This window comes from Dreissena polymorpha, chromosome 2 (genome assembly GCF_020536995.1).
Source record: "Dreissena polymorpha isolate Duluth1 chromosome 2, UMN_Dpol_1.0, whole genome shotgun sequence".
Lineage (NCBI taxonomy): Eukaryota > Metazoa > Mollusca > Bivalvia > Myida > Dreissenidae > Dreissena > Dreissena polymorpha.
The window spans coordinates 54,626,191-54,645,533 of record NC_068356.1 but is presented as its reverse complement, the minus strand read 5'-3'; the positions used below and the strand labels follow the sequence as shown (position 1 = coordinate 54,645,533).

At 37.2% G+C, this 19,343-nt stretch overlaps 1 protein-coding gene and 1 long non-coding RNA gene across 2 annotated transcripts in view; both read right to left on the bottom strand.

Moving 5' to 3' along the window:
• LOC127869742 (multiple epidermal growth factor-like domains protein 6) overlaps positions 1–19,343 on the bottom strand; it is a 166,997-nt gene that overhangs the window by 53,730 nt on the left and 93,924 nt on the right. The window lies entirely within an intron of this gene.
• The window catches only part of LOC127867087 (uncharacterized), an 81,164-nt gene continuing 63,635 nt past the window's right edge, over positions 1,815–19,343 (bottom strand). Inside the window, exons 2-3 of the long non-coding RNA XR_008043257.1 lie at positions 2,114–2,141; positions 1,815–1,897 (exon numbers count right to left, since the gene is read on the bottom strand). This is a non-coding gene — a long non-coding RNA (uncharacterized LOC127867087). The remainder of the gene's footprint in view (positions 1,898–2,113; positions 2,142–19,343) is intronic.

The following is a 19,343-nucleotide window of genomic DNA, read 5'->3' as shown; positions in this document are numbered from 1 at the left end:
GTGCATATACAAATAATTCATTCCAAGAGACAAGTATACCCTGCCGAGGTTCTTTTGACCTTAAATCGTGACAGTGAGTCAGCGTGATTGACTAATCACTGATGGACATCTTCTGGGTCATATTATCTTCTCATGAAAACCATTCTATTAAAAAAAGAAGATATAAAGGAGAAATGACCAAATGATGTCTAAACTAGTCACCTTATACTGTAACCTTGAGCCGGTGTGACTGACACATGTCCTCTTCATATCTTCCATAAAGCAGATGTATTGGAGATATGGAGCATATGGAGCGGACACAAACATGGATGAACAAAACCTTGCATTTACGAACGTGACATTAAGCCGGAATCGCGGACTCATGCCTATGCCATTGGGCTCAATTCCCCAAAAAACTTGATGCAAATTTATCAATTTCCGTCGAAGGGCATAAACGGGACACAACAGTGTTACGATGAAACTGACGGTATTGTGTATTCCTCTCCTGCATTGCAGCGGGACATTTGAAATACAATCATTGTTGATTTCAATAAAAAATTGAATATCATTGTCAATAACAAGTCGTCTGCTTTATTAAATTCTTCTTTGGTTATTGGTGTAAACATATAGCAGAGCACAAACAACGAATCGTACGAAAGCTTTAAACATTTAATCCTGTTTTACGAAATCTAGCATTATAAACTACATTTTGAAAATTGACTTTTCAAACTATGGTATTGACCTTAATAAAAGGCTGAGTTGATATCAAGATCATTTCTCTTTATGACAATACAAGGAATAGCACTTCGTTACCTGAACAAGTACTTAAACAGTCTACTTTGTTTGCAGTTGGTTTCGTTTAAACCTCGAACTATAAGCGCTAAACTTATTTCAAACTTAACCAATTATCAAAATTTTGATCTGCTGACGTAATTTTCCATCCTTACATACATATTTTCCGTTATAGCAAATACATAGTCATTCTTAATTACCTTTGTCAATGAAACTCACTGTATTTGTGATTCAAAGGTTGATTGAAAGTGAAACAACACAATAAATTGTGTATAACTTAGAAATACAAATGAGTTAAGGGATATACACATTTGTGAAAAGAACAAACACATTTCTACTACGAAGCAATTTAATTCACACTGAGAATCTACTGATTTCCGTTCACTGTTTGGCTGAGGCTGGGGGTGTAGTGAGTGAGTTGTATATCTCTTGATTCCTATAAAAAGCAATAAATATATATCTCAGTTGATGAGGTATTATCTTAAGGTATAATTGTGCTATTTAACAAACATTATTAAAAAAATATATATTTCATAGTTTTCTACGAAGCTTTAAATCACGTGTGTATATACTTAAAATGTTTAAAATTGTATCATGCAGGTATGTAAAATATGCACGTTTGAAATGTTGCCGAACATATTCATGATAGCATTGATCAATATGTTACATTTCTTACATATAGTTTGCATTGTATTGACATGTTTATCCATTACTGATTTTATTTGATAGTGCATATGATCACATCTTTTTTAATTGACAATAATATGAATCAACGATAATTTACATGCTTATTGACATAATAGTTTAGTAAGTAGATACACCTTGATATTAATTCTATAAAATATTATCCTACATACCTTAAGCGCGAATCTGCAATATAAATGTATCAAACCTTCCAGTACGTTATCCGCTGTTTTTATCTTTATTATTCACAGTAAGTGTATCCGTGTTAGACAATATGTTTACGAGCATGTCAGATTAAGCTATCAAATCAATACAACACAAAATAATTTGGAATAAAACAGACATGAACGATTTCTTACCTAATGGTACATACGCTCCTTGGTGTAGCTGAGTCATGTTGGTTTCTAAATGTCCTGGTTCAACAACATCGTATTCATAGTTTCTATCGAAAACATGTAAAATGAAACATCAAGAAACATAATTGTTACAAACAAAATCGAATATCTTCAAAATATTCCATGTTTTTCCACATTTTATTTTGTTATTGTCATGTAATTAAGATGCATCTGTGAATGGAAAAAATAACAAATTATCGTATTTCCTATCTGCGGTTTGACATAATGACGACATCAATTGTTACTTCATTACAGTGCATTACCTGTTTGCATGTAATCCCGCGTACATATCTGAAAGTATTTTGAAAATGTGCAATAAAACAGTATTGCGGTTTGGGTTAAGTTCATTGTGAAAGTCTCTTAAAGTATTCCAAACAGGCTTATACAAAGTGTGTATGAAACTCCAGAAACATTATAAGGAGAGAGATTCACCCGTTAGTCTTATATTGAATTCAAGTGACCAATAGCTTATACAATACATTGCAACATTTAAAACACGGCTTCAATCGTAAAGACGATGAAATATTGTTTCGCCGCCTTGAAAAGGTCAATACAAAGATTATGGGTATTGAACGCGGTTAAATGTCGGGTTTTAGTTCAGAATTATTTACCAAAAATACATAAACAAGATCTTCTTTTGAATGTCGATATTTATATATTAAAATTTCATTAATGGAAGTGAATTTGGCTAAATAAATGGTATACACAAATATTGTTGTTTTTCTGTTATTGGTTAATCCGAATAGTTTTAAAATATGTAATGATGTTGACCTGCTCTTGTATTCATTCTTATGTAATCGGTACAGTGAGAAATGTTACATACGTCCTTCTTGGCTTCGAGCGTTCTCGTTTATTCGTGCGTATGTGTCAATATTTTCAGACTGCTGACCTATCAACAATAACAAATATTCATTTAGTTATAGTGTGTCTCCCTGTTGTAGTTTGAATAAAAAATCATAAAAAATGCTGATTAAGACATTTTAATTTGACCGTTAACTATAACACTAAATGCACCATCTTTGACAAATGATTATTGTTCCCATACACAATAATTGAGTTTAAATATGCAAAGTACATTACCTGTTAACACTCTTTCATAAGCTTAAAAGTGTGAATAAGTGGTTCATGAACGAATACACAATTTTAATAAACATACCGGATTCTTCTCTGCGCTGACACGGGCACGTGACCCGATACCGGCGTCTTAGCACAATAATAACAATCACTATAGCTACACCAGCGGCAAATCCACCAACTGAACCTCCCACTGCTGCCGCAAGTAATGGCGTGTTATCGTTATGTTTATCGGGATTGTTCGAATCCGTAGAGGACGAAACCGCTAAAAAAGAAGTGACATTCATGACATTACAATCAGTATTACGATAATTACAATAAATTTATTGGCACAGCTTAAAGATTAAAGCATGAACACATCTAAATAATTTGTTAAACAACATTCATACAGGTTGTTAAGAATTATGCATAGATTTGTTTATAAATCGCACGTGTTCGCTCGTTCGGAAAGAGATATTATGTTTTACAAACGTATAGAATAGTATTGCAGTTACTGTCTGAAATGCATGACGATTATCTTAATATTTAACAATATGCTGCTATTTCTCTTGATTTTTTTATTTGGAGAGAAGATGAAGTTGATACTTATTTTAGTTTCATTTTATCCTTCCTCAAAATGTTACAGTTCCGTTGCTTTTTTTCACATCTCAGCATTGATTACTTTACTGATAACACAATTGAAATATATTCTATTGTATCTCTATCAAATTTTTATTGTGATGCTAATATGTTAATTTTTTCATTTTTATTCAAATGTTTTATGAATTACTCTCGGTAAATTGTGTGATTTGGACTTCTTTAAAATTTGTTTAAGCCCCTTATGCTGTTTCTTAGACCGTGTTGAGCTATTGTCCCCAATTTTATTAATTTATGCTTGTTATGAATTTTGTGTCATTTTATTCCATGTCTATGGGTCACATTGTTCTTTTTTTGCCATTAGTACCACGTGCTATAATATCACTGTTTTCCTGCTGATGCAGTATAGTTTCGTTTCACTATGTACATATTTGGAATCAAATGTAATATGCTAAGCTGATAATAGCTATGTAAATAAATTTAAAATCAAGGGTAAAAAATATTTGGTAATGCTATGAGAAAGAGCGACTTTTAATATCAGCTTGGTATAAGAGGGAAGTTCTTATCACCTTTTATGTGTTTAATGTACCTAAAAGACAAGGAGAAAAAAAACATTTGCGGATATTGACCTAGGGACATTAATTATATTTAATAACTTCATACGGATGATGTCGTTATAATTGAAAAATAAAACTATTTTTAGAAAATAACCATGGTTCGTAATCGCTGAAAAGTAATTTTTATCAATGGCCGTTAGTTGTTAATTCTTTTTAAACAAATATAATGCCTATAACCGTCTTTCGATGCATCCTTCTGTTCAAGTTCCGGAAGTAAAGTCGCAACGAACTAAATTATCGTTTACGTTAGGTAGGCAGTTAACAGGGCAACGGGTTACTCAGGCGTTGCCACAGAAACCTGGTTCGAAAGCTGCCATGAGACACGCTCCATTAATCTTGTTGCAGGAGATGATACCCTTGTTAGATGGCAGGCATTGAGCGCTACAGTTGAGATCACAGTTGGTTGCGTACAGGCCCGTCTTGCACGTGACACATTGTCCACTTTGCCTTTCACAAGAAAACAGCCCGGATGTAAACAGGACTTCGTGCATGTGTCTGTGTAGAACCCGTCCATGCATCGTAAGTCGCACGTGCACGTAAACTGTGCACACCCTCCTAATGCGCAGTACTGACAACGTGACTCTCACTGGTTACCATAATAGTCGGGTTTGCAAGAGTCACAAATTAGTGCCATGCGTCCGCACGTGTCAGCTAGAACAGTTGTATTCACAAAAGGGGCCATGTTTGCCTACTGGACAAGCTGAAACCCCAAGCACAAAGTATAGAAAGTAACTATGGTATGTAAAGCAAACAAGCAAAAAACAATGTTGAAGTGTTAACAATGACAAAACAAAGCAGCCTCTAAAATAAATGGGTGCTTTAACTAAAAAAATATCAATATGGAAGACTAAAAAAGAACACAAAATCCCACAAACATATGTATTTAAGAATGACGTTAACAAATTAGAAAGAAGCACTAAATGTCAATGATTTAATCAAATAAAACTACATGCGTTCGTGGTATAGTGCATGCGGCATGCGTTCGTGAAATGGTATAGTGCATGCGGTGAACACACATTTAGAATAACAAATATTTGAATTAAGCCTACAAGCTTAACTTAAATCTGAAATTTAACGCACTGCAAACAAGCGAAACTGCCAAATTAGATAGTAAAATAATTTAAAAGAAACTAAGCTAGTCGTCAATATTATAAAACGCGGACTATGCGTTAATGATAACAAAATGGTGGTTTAATAAATTGCTCTGTTATTTACGTCAATATTTGCCCCTATGGTGAAGCAATCAAAATTATGACTTGATTGCATGAGAAAGCGGGGTTAATGGCGCGATGGTAACAAACGAGTAAAAGTGGTCAAGTTGTTTTTAGGAAAAAAGCATGCGTTTTATTTCGATGATTAAGGTGTGTGCACGTGCTCTATTTTGTTCTAAATTAAAGCCATCTGCTTCGAAAACAGCCAGATCCACTATGCAACAAAACACGCATATATCCCGTGTTATAATGTTGAACGAAAATAGCACATTTGTATTTCAAATGATTTGTAAATCACCACAATCGTGAAATTGACGTCCGTAATGTGTGTTGTTATATCTGCGTCAAATATTCTTAGTATAAGTGCATGCTCATAGATGGTATCCATGCACACAGCATCAAAATATCACACATGCGATGATTGCACGCACCGATTACGTCTTAAAAATCAACAGTGACGTCACTCTTCGTCACGTGCAGACTGTACCTGCGTCTCGACAAAGAGGCGTCTGTAACTCAGCGGGCTTCGAACATTCAATGCAGATTCCTGTAATTCTGTCACATGTCCTGTCGTTGCATGTTGTCGTACAAATCCTGGAACAACTATCTCCAAAGTAACCTGTCTTGCAGGCGACGTCACATAATCCATTTCGTGAGCACATGATTATTAAGCAGTTTTGATTGCACGTCTGAATGCAGTAAGGACCGTGAAATCCTGCCTTACATCCGTCCAGGCAAACAGAAGAGGTGGCGTAGCAAGCTCCAAACAGGTTGCTGCCTACTGACAAACAGATGTTCTCACACAGCCCGGTACAGAACGAATTTAAGTATCAGGCGACGCACAGCTGCGAGTCGCACGTGCCTGAAAATTTGTTGCACGTGATCTGGCCGCCCGATGACGAGAAACAATTCCTGCTGCAGTTCGACAGGCAGTTTTGACCGTACAGACCAGCCTTGCACGTGACGCTTGCGCCGGTGATTTTTTTCGCACGTGTCAGCGCCTGGGAACGGACAGGCCGTATTACACATGTCGCCATAGTAACCGGGGTTACAGTCTCCCAGACAGACGGCTGTAGTCTGGTTACATACGTTGATGGAGCACTGCCCACACCGGCTGTTGCACGTTAGGTTCCAGAAACCGGGCGGGCATGCATCGCACTTGGCCGAATAGCGGTGGCAGGAACTCACGCAGTTCAATGGATAACGTACCTCGCATTTTGTACCGTAGAAATAATCGGTGGCATTTGGATAGCAAACTGAAATGAAAATCAAATAATGTAAGATCATCGATATTCGTCAACATGCAATTTCGTTGTTTTTTTTCGTTAACACGTACATTCGTGGATTTCTGAATACGAAAAAGAGGATTTTGGTCGGTCATTGAAGGTGTGTTCGTGTTAAATGTGTGGAATCTTGAAATCATTGAAAAACTAATGTCCCACGAATGATATTGTATTTACAGTGCTTGCACTTTATTATATTTCTAAAATAGTGAATACTGAGCGGTATTATTTCGTAAAACTGCCCCTGGTAAAAATGAACTCGATTGCACACAAGCCGTTATTACAAAAGTGTGCACAATACTTCAAATGCTGTTTAATATTCGTGTGTAGCATACTTAAAGCGGGCTGTTATTTAAAGAAATGTCAAAGAACTGGCTAGTTTTTTCTATTGACACTTACCAGCGGATCTGCACAGCGGTGTTTGTAACACGGCGACCTTCTTGCACTCAACCCACATGCCAGCATCAATGTTACACGCGTCGTCCGTGCTGGTGGTGGAACAGTTGAGGCTACACGTGGGTCCGTAGAACCCGAGCCTGCACCCAAGGTCGCGGTAACATGGCCCGATGCGATCACACACACCTCCATTGCAGTTTTCTCCGCAGTGTTTATCACAAAAGTCGCTGTAAAAACCGGCCTCGCAGCCGTCTTGGCAAACATCGGTGAGAAAACTGCAGTTCCGGTTACCGTTCCCATCCGCCCTACAGTTCACGTTGCATCTCCCGGTACAGTCGATATTGTAGAATCCCGGCGAGCAGGCGCCAACTACGCAGACGCCTGAAGTCTTGTTACAGTAGATTCTCCCGTCAGCCGAGGAGAAACATCCGGTGCTGCAGTTCGCCGAGCACGTGATTCCCCAGCGTCCCTGCTTGCACGTTTCACATTCCCAGTTTCCAAGGAAACACGTCTGGCATCCAATGTTATTACAACTTGTCCGACACATGTCGCCATAGTATCCGTCGATACACGCTCCGATGCAAGTTCCGTTTTCTTGGCAACAGATTATGCTCGCACAATCCTCGCACGGGCTCTGACATGTGTTTCCATAGTTACCGCTCTGACATGCAGTGCATTTCTGCGTATAGCGGTCACAAATACCTTGGCAGTTTACCGGACATGACACGTTGCAAAACATGCCTGTAAGCCCCGCGCCACATTCTGAAAGCGGACCGTTACAAGGTGTGTGAGAAACTGTGTGGAAATAGGGTTTGAAATAATATTGTTGTGTCCCCTTCTTCCCTTGTGTGCATAATTTAAATATCAGAAGCTTTGTTTGTGTGTGCCTTTTAAAGTTTTTGTAGAAATTCCGCGCCTGAGGCTGCATTTTCTAAGACCCTAAGAAGTCCCTGCTCCCATAACTTATAAGCATACTGGGCACAGGATAATTGATACAAATCTGCAATGTCCAGCTATCCTTTCTTTTTGTCTGAAAGATATTACATTTTATGACGCGGTTTTGTTCAGTAGGCGAAACCGGACTACCCGGAGGAAACCCTCCACCAAGTATGGTGTACACAGAACAAACTCCCATGCTGCCGGGAATTACTTAATTAGATACGCAATCATTTAGTTCACTTCAAACCACTTGTCAACATTATTTCCATCTTAAAGTTATTGATACAAATATGCCATCTTGCACATAAAGACTCAAAATTGTTTTTAGCGTTCCCATCCGTAGGTCAAAATTTAATCTGGCAGTAAAAAAGGCGTAAGTGCTCATGGTGCTGTGCATTTCAATAAATAATTAAAGCAATATGTGTGAAATGTTTATGGTTCATTTATAAATATGTTGATTGTTATAAAACGGTAATGGTTCGTTAATCAATATATTGATTGTTCGGGATTATTAATTAAAAATACGAATTTAATTGCCCGGAATAGTTCCGTACGGAAACGAGCGCCGTCGTGCGAACATGGCTATTGTGTCATATGCCCTCAGCTATAAATCCATGTAAGGTCTTCTGATCTCATAAGCGGAAATTATGAGTCCCCATAAGATATAACCGATTCAATGTACATATTAAGCTAAACTGAACCGATATTCTCATGGCAAATTTACAGGTAACCGATTCAATGTAGATATGAAGCTACCCTGAAACGGTATTCTCATGGAACATTTTCGCACGACACGGGAAAAATGAGACGCGTTCTGAGAAAACTGGGCTTAATGCATGTGCGTAAAGTGTCGTCCCAGATTAGCCTGTGCAGTCCGCACAAGCTAATCATGGACGACACTTTTCGCTTTTATGGTATTTTTCGTTAAAAGGAAGTCTCTTCTACACGAAAATTCAGTAACGGCGAAAAGTGTCGTCCTTGATTAGCCTGTGAGGGACGACACTTTACGCACATGCATTTAGCCCAGTTTTCTCAGAACAATACACAAATGGTGAATGCTACATGTATATATGATGTAAGATAAGACTTAAAGCAGAGAAGCTAAGGTCACAATTAACACAAAGTATTTGTTTAATTAAAAAATATAATATGTGTTAGTCTTTACCTAAAAGACAACATTCCATACATTACCAAGACTCGTATCGAGACATTTTATTGTCGTTATATAGTCGTTGCTATTACAACTTTGATTAACATAAATGGTTGTAAAGAGACAATGAAAAAATATTGCCGCTAAACTGTTGCCATGATGCAATGTCACTACAACGCGTGTTAGAAAGCCTCCCTCGAAAGCTCTGCTTTGAATAGTAAGGAAACTAATGAAAATGTATTAACACATATTTGAAAATATTAAGAAAATATACAAAAGAAACCTGAACCAAGCAAACCAGGTCAATTAAATATCAGATATATAATTTATTTAATTACGTAAGTTGACGTACAACCCGTTGTCAAAGCACCAACAACAGTAAAATAAATAGTAATATAAAATTCCATTTCTGTGATGGTTACATTTCTGTTGCCTAGCTCAAAATACACGAAAAGGTCGCATGAGCGACTGTAGATAGATTGTAGATAGATAGCGGAAATATTAAAACAAGAATGAATATTTGTTGAGACAGAGATACTAAATAATGTTTGCATTTTACATACTATTATATTGGAACAACTTTATATCATTCAGATTAGGTTTAGTGCGTTTTAAAAGGGGCCTTTTCAAAGGTTTTGGCATTTTTTGAAGTTTGTCTTTAAATGCTTTATATTGATAAATATTAACATTGGGCCTAAAAATCTCCAGTAAAAAACAAGAATACAATAACCCTCAACGGGGCTCGAACCACTGACCCCTGGAGCCATGGAGCAAAAGTCTACCGCTCTATTCACTAGACTATCCGCTCTTATACCATTTCCATTGTATTGTTTTACCTGATTTAAGCAATCATCGTAGTATCAAAAAATACAACGACAACAACAGAATTCTCCAGATTATTCGATTGTTTCGCGTTGCAACGCGTTATAATTTTCAGGTTTTTAAATCGTCAAAAATGCACATAATGGATATTTTAGAGCATGGTAAATGTTCAGTATTACTTTTTCCTCACAAATATTATAAATTCAAGAAAAAATTTGCGAATCTGAAACAATTTTTTTCAATTCTGTCAATTAACCAAAGCGTGAAAGGCCCCTTAAATGAAGGCAATTGCTTACAATCACAATATTTTCAATTGAACGAAACGCCGAATGTTTCTTATATGAAAACTTGTTTATAAAACAAAACGCTTCTACACGTGTTATATACAAGCTCTAAACTACATGTGCACTTAGCTATGCCAACATCGTGTATCTTGTATGCTACCACTCACACTTTGCAACTAGGCACAATTTTTTAAGGTCTTTTTTCATTATTTATAAATAACACAGCTGTTAGTTAAAAGGCCAATTTTACAAGGCCAATTGTAGTTATATCATAATCAATATACTAGTATTATGATTCTGGTGTATTATGATTATATATGTTTAAGAAAGAAACTCTCAAATTGGATTTTTTTTTTGCAGAATTTTATAACACACTCAACTGTGCTTAATATTCCGAACCTTTCACATAGATTCTGCATTATAAGTTTCTTGAGATACATTTATAAGAGCTATTCAGTCTGGATTGTCATTTTATCTTGGTAGAAACACAAACTTGCCACCAAGACCAATGTAAATTAATTGAGGCTCGCTGTGGGAAAATGGGGCTTAATTCGTGTAAAGTGTCATCCCAGACTAGCCTGCGCAGTCCGCAATCAGGGACAAACTTAAAAACGTAAAAACTGGATTTTCGCCACAAAATACTTCATTTAAATTAAAAACAGCGGAGCGTATCGTCCCTGATAAGTCTGTGCGTGTTTCACATGCTAATCTTGGACGAGACTTCACGCACATGCATTAATCCCCTTTCCCTGAGCGTAGTTCAAATAAACGTGAAGCAAGTACATAAAAGAAAAGTTCATGTCAATTTAACAGGTTTCGTATTTACCCAAATTTTTAACGTTAGAGCCGTATAATAATCAAACCTTAACACACGCATGTTACATGTGCAATGACGGGATAATAATGAAAACAACGAGTTTGTTTGCGCACAACAGTTAGCGCCTTACCTGAGAAGAGATTCTCTTCAAACGAAAAATACCGTTACAGCGAAAAGTGTCGTCCCCGATTAGCCTGTGTGGATTGCAGAGGCTAATCTGAATGATACTTTAAGCACATGCATTTAGCCCCGTTTTCCCAAAGAGGTTTTATAAATTTATAACTGAGGAACAGTTACATTAACCCCCCACCCCCCAAAGCTATTTCAGCATTTCATTTTGCACCGTTTTAGCAAAATGTGACCTAAAACCTGTTAAGAAATCACAACAAACACTAAAAGTACCATATATAATGAGTGATGTCATTAATGTAATTATGTTAATATGCACTGTGCAATGGCGACTTCATTAAATTAGATAGTGACAAAAACCATTCTGGATATGATGCACATACGTAACGTTTCATGCTCACGCGTACATTGCATCCGTGACACCAATTTGAGACACGATTATGTTACCTACAAGCACCTTGAATGACTTATATAAACATTTCAATGATTCTTTAATTGCAACATTCCTTCATTTCAGTGAGTTGCTTTGTTTGTTCAGTATCGGTTCGGTGGTTTACTGAGGGTTTTAATACCGATAATGCTGCTTTTGTTGTACGCAAGTGTTACTGTAATATGAGATAAATGCTTAGGAAAATTGATTACCGAAACAAAAAATAACATAAAACAAGCTAACATTCATAGTAATTTTAGTGTGTGTGCGCACGTACCCACGTGCCTGTTTTATTAAGAATCATGTTTAAGGATGCCTAATGCCTAATTACTGATGCTTAAAAGCGTATGAAATACTCACGTCCAGATGGACAATTGAAGTCAGGGTTTGGATTCAGACATTCCACACAGACGCCCTGGTTTCGGTCACACCTGCCGTCATAGCAAAGAGACTCGCACTTCCGGTCACAGTGGCTCCCGTACCATCCGGACAAGCAATCCGAGCTACACTGACCAGTTAGGAAGTCGCATGAACTCAGACCCGTCGTGTTACTTCTGCCGCAATTGGCGCTACAAGACGTAAAACAGTCCGTGTCCCAGTAACCGGCGGTGCACTGACCGGAAGCGCAGTCGGCCGTTACGATGTCGCAGGAAATGATGCCCCTTACAGGCACACAAGCGCGACTGCAGTTGTACTGGCACAACTCTCCGTATTGCCCGCGGGCGCATGTAGTGCATAGGCCGGTCGACTTAGTGCACGTGATACACGTGGTACAGCTCTGTCGGCAAAAGGAGCCGTAATATCCAGGCATGCATTCATCACATCGCCCGTCAACCTGTTGACACGTGGTCCCCACCAGACAGGCGTCACACTGCCTTTCACACTGGTCTCCATAGCGACCCACGACGCAGCCGAGGCAGGTTCCGATATAGCGGCCACATATATTTCTGTCACAGAAACTGCTACTGCATGAACTGTTGCAGAACATCCCGGTAAGTCCGGCGGGACAAGCTGTACAAACACAGGAAAGAGACACATTAGACAACACCCCGAAATGTGTTATTTATACGACTGTTCCTAAAGTCACGTCAAGTCATATTAGTACGTGCTTGTTAACAAACAAATTTTATCAGTACACTTTCAGGAGCTTATTGAGTGCCTTCCAAAATACATAAACATGTCAATTAACGTCAAAAATACAAATAATGTAAGGATCATAAAAAAACATTCTTTAATTACAGATTTTAAACAACCCAAAATTATCTTAACAACAAACTCATTAAAAGACTAGTTTCTACAATAGTGCGAAGGAATACGAAGGGAAAAATGAAATGTTATTAGAAAAACTCAAGTAGCAATATGATTGTGTTAGAAAACTTGATGACTCGCTGTCAATTCAGACTGCATTGTGATAACACACACAGACTAGTCATAACCTTATGACATAAGATATGGGAGCATTATTTGAAGACGTGCCACATTTCAAAATATAAGAATTTGATATGCAAAGTTATATGCAGAGTGAATGGAAGAAGGAATATTTTGTGGTGTTATCATTCTTCGTAAAATAAATACAAAGGTTGTTGTTCTTTCAATCTACAAAACAGACACACACATACACACACGCACACACATGGTTTTAATACAATGTTGCTTTGGTGCTGTTCAATGTTTCGTTATCGTTGTAATGTTCAAGGTAACGTTTTTAGATGATGCAAGTCAAGCGTATGCGGAGAAGGTTAAGCTAGACGGTTGATCTTCATAACAAATATATAGACCACGTGTGACCTGTTTTTCGTTTATTAAATAAACACACAACCCTTGTATTTAGACGTTCGTGTATTATGGGAACACATGTTTCGTTTGAACGGACAATTAAACATTGACCTCGACGTCACAAATAGATCGCGTTACACTAACCGGAAGTTTTACATAGCGGTGACGGATTGGTCTTGCTGCACTCTTCACAAACACCCAGCGTCCTGCCACACCGTCCATCCGTGCACGTGGAATTGCACATCCGTTCGCACATGTCGCCGTACCACCCGGGGACGCATCCGCGGGTGCAGTATCCGGTGACATTACAGACACCTGTCAAACAGTTAGAGTTGCATGGAATGTCGCACTGTGGACCGTACTTTTCGGGCACGCATCCCTCCAGGCATCTATCAGCCACACCCAGGCAGTTCCGGTTCACGCAGTTTGCGCTGCATGTGCCGTCACAAAACCTTCCGAACCAGCCGATGTTGCAACCGTTTGTGCAGTTTCCGCTCTGAAGTTCGCAGACGACATCCTTACAATTGGAACTGCATAATGAGGTACACGTGGGTCGAAAGAATCCTGGCACGCATGCGCCGCTGTCACAGTTTCCGCTCACCTTGTTGCAGGAAATGATTCCAGAAGACAACGGGAGGTACTGGGTAAAGCAGTTGAATTCACACGACATTCCGTGAGCTCCGACATTGCAAACCAGACACGCTCCAGTGAACTGCGCACAGCGCGTGCACCGATTGCCACACCGGGTGTCGCATTTGTCCCCGAAATAGCCGTCCACGCACGCGCCTTGGCACAAAACGGAAGTCTGATCACAGACGCCACTAGCACAGTTGGGGCATGTTCTCTCACAGTGGTCGCCATAACGGCCGTTGATACACCCTTTGCACCTCGCTGTGTATCGCTCACATGTGCTCCCTGAGCAGTTGCTACCCCCCGGGCAGGGCGTGGCACAGAAGTTACCATATAAACCGACATCACATGCTGAAACCAAGAAATACTAGTATAAAATTATCCGTTTCTCCGAAAATAAGGCATATATGGTTAGAAATTAAATTAATTTTTATTACCTGAGGTAAAGCTACTCATCTTATATGATCGTGCATTATAAAGTTAAATTTGTTTCATTGCAGCAGAAGTAATTATTGCGTGCTGTTAAACAATTTATGATGTCCGCTTTGTTAGATTATATAATCTAACTATATAGTTAGCCTGGAAACTCCACATAAAGTTAGCGTTTTTAGTAAAAAATAAATAAATGTCATTCAAATATGTTTTGAATTCAGAAACACAGTTGACGCTGCAGTTACCCTGACAGGTGTTACCGAATGTACCAACATTGCAAACCGCGCATCGGTCGCCGCATCTGTAGTTACAATTGTCGCCATAGTAACCATTGACACATCCTAGCTGGCAGAAACCCGTGCTCTGCTCACACAGTGCGTTAACGCAGTTGGGGCACGTGCGGTTGCAAAAATCGCCCCATCTGCCCATTACGCACCCAATGCAGGTGCTAGTGTAGCGGTTACAGGTTCGATTCCAACATTGAGCGCCGCCGGGACAATCTTCATTACAGAAGGTCCCAAATTTACCCACATTGCAAAGCAAACACGCACAACTTCATGATGGCAACCCGCGTTAAATGTGTTAAAATCTGAGCATTTTTGTTAATTAACCATTGATGCACCTTAGGTTATTAATTACCGCGTTATCCAGATGTGTCAATTGCGTCAATAGTATTATATTAGAACTGTTGCCGTGTTTGATGTTAATATAGAAAATTACGCTTACATCGCTTGCTTTGTTATTTTGCTTCACAAGTCAGTTAATTCATTAAATATAACATATTCATTAAAGTTAATTAATTAAATATGACATATGAATTATTACAAGATATTTTCGCATGCTAATGTGTAGTTTCATATGTTCATATGTGAAAGGGGTAGACAGCTAGCTGAATATACTTTACTTATGATTAAGAGTTATCTTTTGTTGACAACTCATCAATCCGTATTGTCGCCATATATGTTTCAAATTTATTTGTGATAGCCGGCTAGTGTTTGAGCGAGCGTTTGTAAATAAATGTGTAATTGAAAAGAAAAAATCGAATTCAAACTGAAACTACGTCATGCATATTCACATGACTTCATGCAATGAGAATAGTGCGTTCGATTTAATAATTTAAATGTTTAAATTGTTGATGTTCATACTTATGCGCGAAGAACCAAAAATACATGCGTTTAAGATGTTGTTTAATTCAACAAGGGATCATTGCGGAGTGTTTAATTACACATAAATTTATAAGTACAAGACGGTACAACTATGAAGAATGCAATGGGAATTCGACGATTCGAATATTATTTTTACAATGTTGTGCCACTTATAAAATATTTTATAAACACTCCTAAATGACAAAGTATGATTAAAATAACATGGTTCAAATACTTGTGTAATGTTTTTATTGCTGTTATATTTTTACAAATGAACTTAATTATCGTCAATTGAGAACACGTTTTCAGGAGTCAAGTGGAAGATATATTGTGTATAAAATGCACACGTTCAGATGAAAAAACAATCATGACAATAAGGCATGTGTTTACATTTTACATGATTATCTACGTAAGTTAATATCACAATATTATAAGAATAAGTTAGTGTTGTTAATAGCGCTGAATTGTTTTAGAAATAAATATATGAGTACAGAATATATAATATATGAGTACAAGATATATAATGTTTTCTAGCGGTTACATATGGTATAAAACTAGAATTCATCAGTTCACCCCATCCTCATGCAATAAGCATATGCGATTATATACGTCCTTAAATATTTCACTAATATATGCAAGCCAACATATTAAAAATGAGTTACCTATCATAGTTCCGTCGAAAAGCCTATTAAAGGAACGGACTTGTTGTCAAGTGATAGCATTACAGCAAAATTGGTTACTGCTTCCAACTATTTATGGCCTCCGCCGACGAAGAAAATACTGATACATTTTTAAGAAATAAAGATCATAGTATACGAATTATATGTTGTATACATACAGACATAAAGACGCTGTTTAAGTATTTTGTATCAGCAATAATATGCAACATAATACCAGCAAAATCAATGACAGGAATGCAAAACGCATGCAGTATGTATCTTAATATTAAAGATATAATTCCATTCACATATATAATGTGTCCAACATCCAAAATAAAATACGATGCTATTAGAGAACAATTCTTAACATGATATGATTTCATTGTGTTATATATTCAATCAATTATTGAGCAATGATCGATGTGTTTAAAGGACATAACACAAACGAAGAGGAAACAAACAAATACGTATAAATATAAAACCGATTGAATGGCATCGTAACAAACAATCTACAACTATGGTCTATGAAGTCTAAACACTTACGCTTGCTAATTTATTTTATGTCTTGAAAGCGACGAAAACAATCAGCGACTAAGTTAAAGTCTCTTTAAAAAAAACACAGTAGCACTGACCTTTAAGGCGATTGAATCTTTTGATTTTATGTATAGACAGGTTATCATGATAACAGAAAAAGACACGCCCTCCCCCCCCCCAAAAAAAAAACAACGAAACACGCCCCCCCCCAAAAAAAAAACAACGAACAAAAACAGATGAAGGCCTTTTTTTAGTAACATGACCATGTCAATTAAAATCAAGAATCAAACATAACCACACACCAAAGTAAAATAAAATAGGCATTTATTATATAGTTACAATATCGCAAAATAGCAGTATGCTCTTACATCGTTTACATCACTTAACCAGAAGTCACAGTCTATGCGCATGTACTGGAACCGCGCATGCGTGCCACTTCCGAATGGCACTCGATCGATAACAAAGTCATACTTTCAATTCATATCGCATTTACAGGATAATTTTTATCTGACAACAATAACAAATATTTAGACATGGGAATACGGACACAATATAACTGAAACATACACGTATTATAGTGTTGAATATTAATGGCAACATTATTTTAAACATTTTAACTTAATGGAAGTGTGTATGTGTAGTTTGCAATAACGTCGTAAAAGTATTTATCAAGTGAACAAAGATTGTGTATTACGTCCTTTACACTGCGTATCATGTGCAAAAGTCCTTAAATGGTGTTTTGTACCGCATTGTGTTGATGTTTTGTTCTTGTGGCAAATGAGGAAATTTCAAAAGCAATTATGGATCAAAAATGATGGATGAAAAGTGATGGACGAAATGACAGAACAGGACAGAACAAGAGGGAAAGTCGTATTTATTGAGGCCAGACCCGAACAGCTATATTTCATATTAATAAGTCAAACAGAATGATACACATTTAAGCAAATACCCGTAACTACATCTTACATCCATAGTTTTGAACTATTGCATTCAAAACGCGTATTTGAATAAATACAAAGTAACACGCACATTTTAAGCTCAGTATTTGTCATACAATTTAATAGTTTACGTTAGGAAATATAACATTTTTTACCAACATTTTTTTTACCAACGTATGTAAAGTTTAGTTCGTATACTGATTGTATGCTAATGAGATTAAAAATTTAAATCGATACGGAGTTTGTGAAAGGAAGACATACCACTAAGAGAATATGTTATGATTATATATCGTTAATAAGCGGTGATCTATCGGAAGCAAAACACGTGCAGGGTTAGGAAGCACTCTAGGTGACACCACTATGAGCACCAACACTACAGCGTAGAAATTGTGAAAGCACGTGTAAAACTCTACTATCAAGCAACGTTCTCAAAGTTAGGAGGTTAGTTAATGTAAACGTTTACGTATGTATGAGTGTCGATAAAAAAAACGACAGCAAAGCATTTAACAATCAAACAATTAATTATGATCGGTATGTACTTCTTAGTAGAATTTATGTAATTCACGTTATAGAAATATGTAAGTTGAAAAACTTAACTATCATTATGCTTTAGTAGCGACGTTATACCTCAAACCTATTTTAATTAATAGTTATAATTTCCATATTTGATATCACATTTATTGGAAGCTCTATATCAGCAAATTGAAACAACATAAAAAAGCATGACTAAACTAGCTCGCACAAAAAAGTCACATGTTAGGAAGCCATTGTAATTTGAAACCTAGATCAAAACAATATTTTGCAATTCCATCATATTGTATCATTCTTCTGTAGCATATACGACAATGAAAATAAAATAAAAATAAGGTGTTTATGACGTCATTATTGGCCACTTACTTCCGGTTGGACACAGGACACCCGCGTTCGCGCCTTTATCACATTCCGCGCACGTTCCAGAGTTGATGTCGCATGTTTTGTCAACACATGTTGACCGACAAACCGCACCGCATGCCGGCGTGTAGAAGCCAGGCTCACAAGCGTACAGGCAATTTCCAGTATCTTGATGGCAGAGATAACCTTTGCAAAGAAAAATTACTTCACTGATAAGTATATACTAATTAGCATAGGCACTCGACATTATTTGCTAACCCTCACTGCTTCCTATCTCCACCCAGCTTCGATCCCCTCCCAACCCCTTAAAATGGTCCATTTGTGATACTAAATATCAACAACAAAATAGTAAGTCGATTTTTTGTTAACGTATATATGTATAAAAGTAAAAAAATTGTGGACTAACTTTTTTGGTTTTGATATGTTTGTACAACAAATGGGCAATTTTTACGGTTTTGGGAGGTGGGGGGTAAAAGCAGGGGGAAGAAGACATGTGCTGAATACTTTGCTAGTCAATAATTCCAAAATATCGTATCAGTCTAGTAGATGGTATATGACGTTTGATATGACATAGCAAAATATGAAGTCAAAATACTGATTTATACTCATATAAACAATAAACTTGATTAACATATATTTTACAGTATACACTAATAAACCTATTTTCATATGAAGTTGCCCTTTGATTGTTCTAATGGAACAAGAGGTATACTTGTTGCTATGCTGTGTAATGAAGACATTATATGCCAAAAGATGTTCC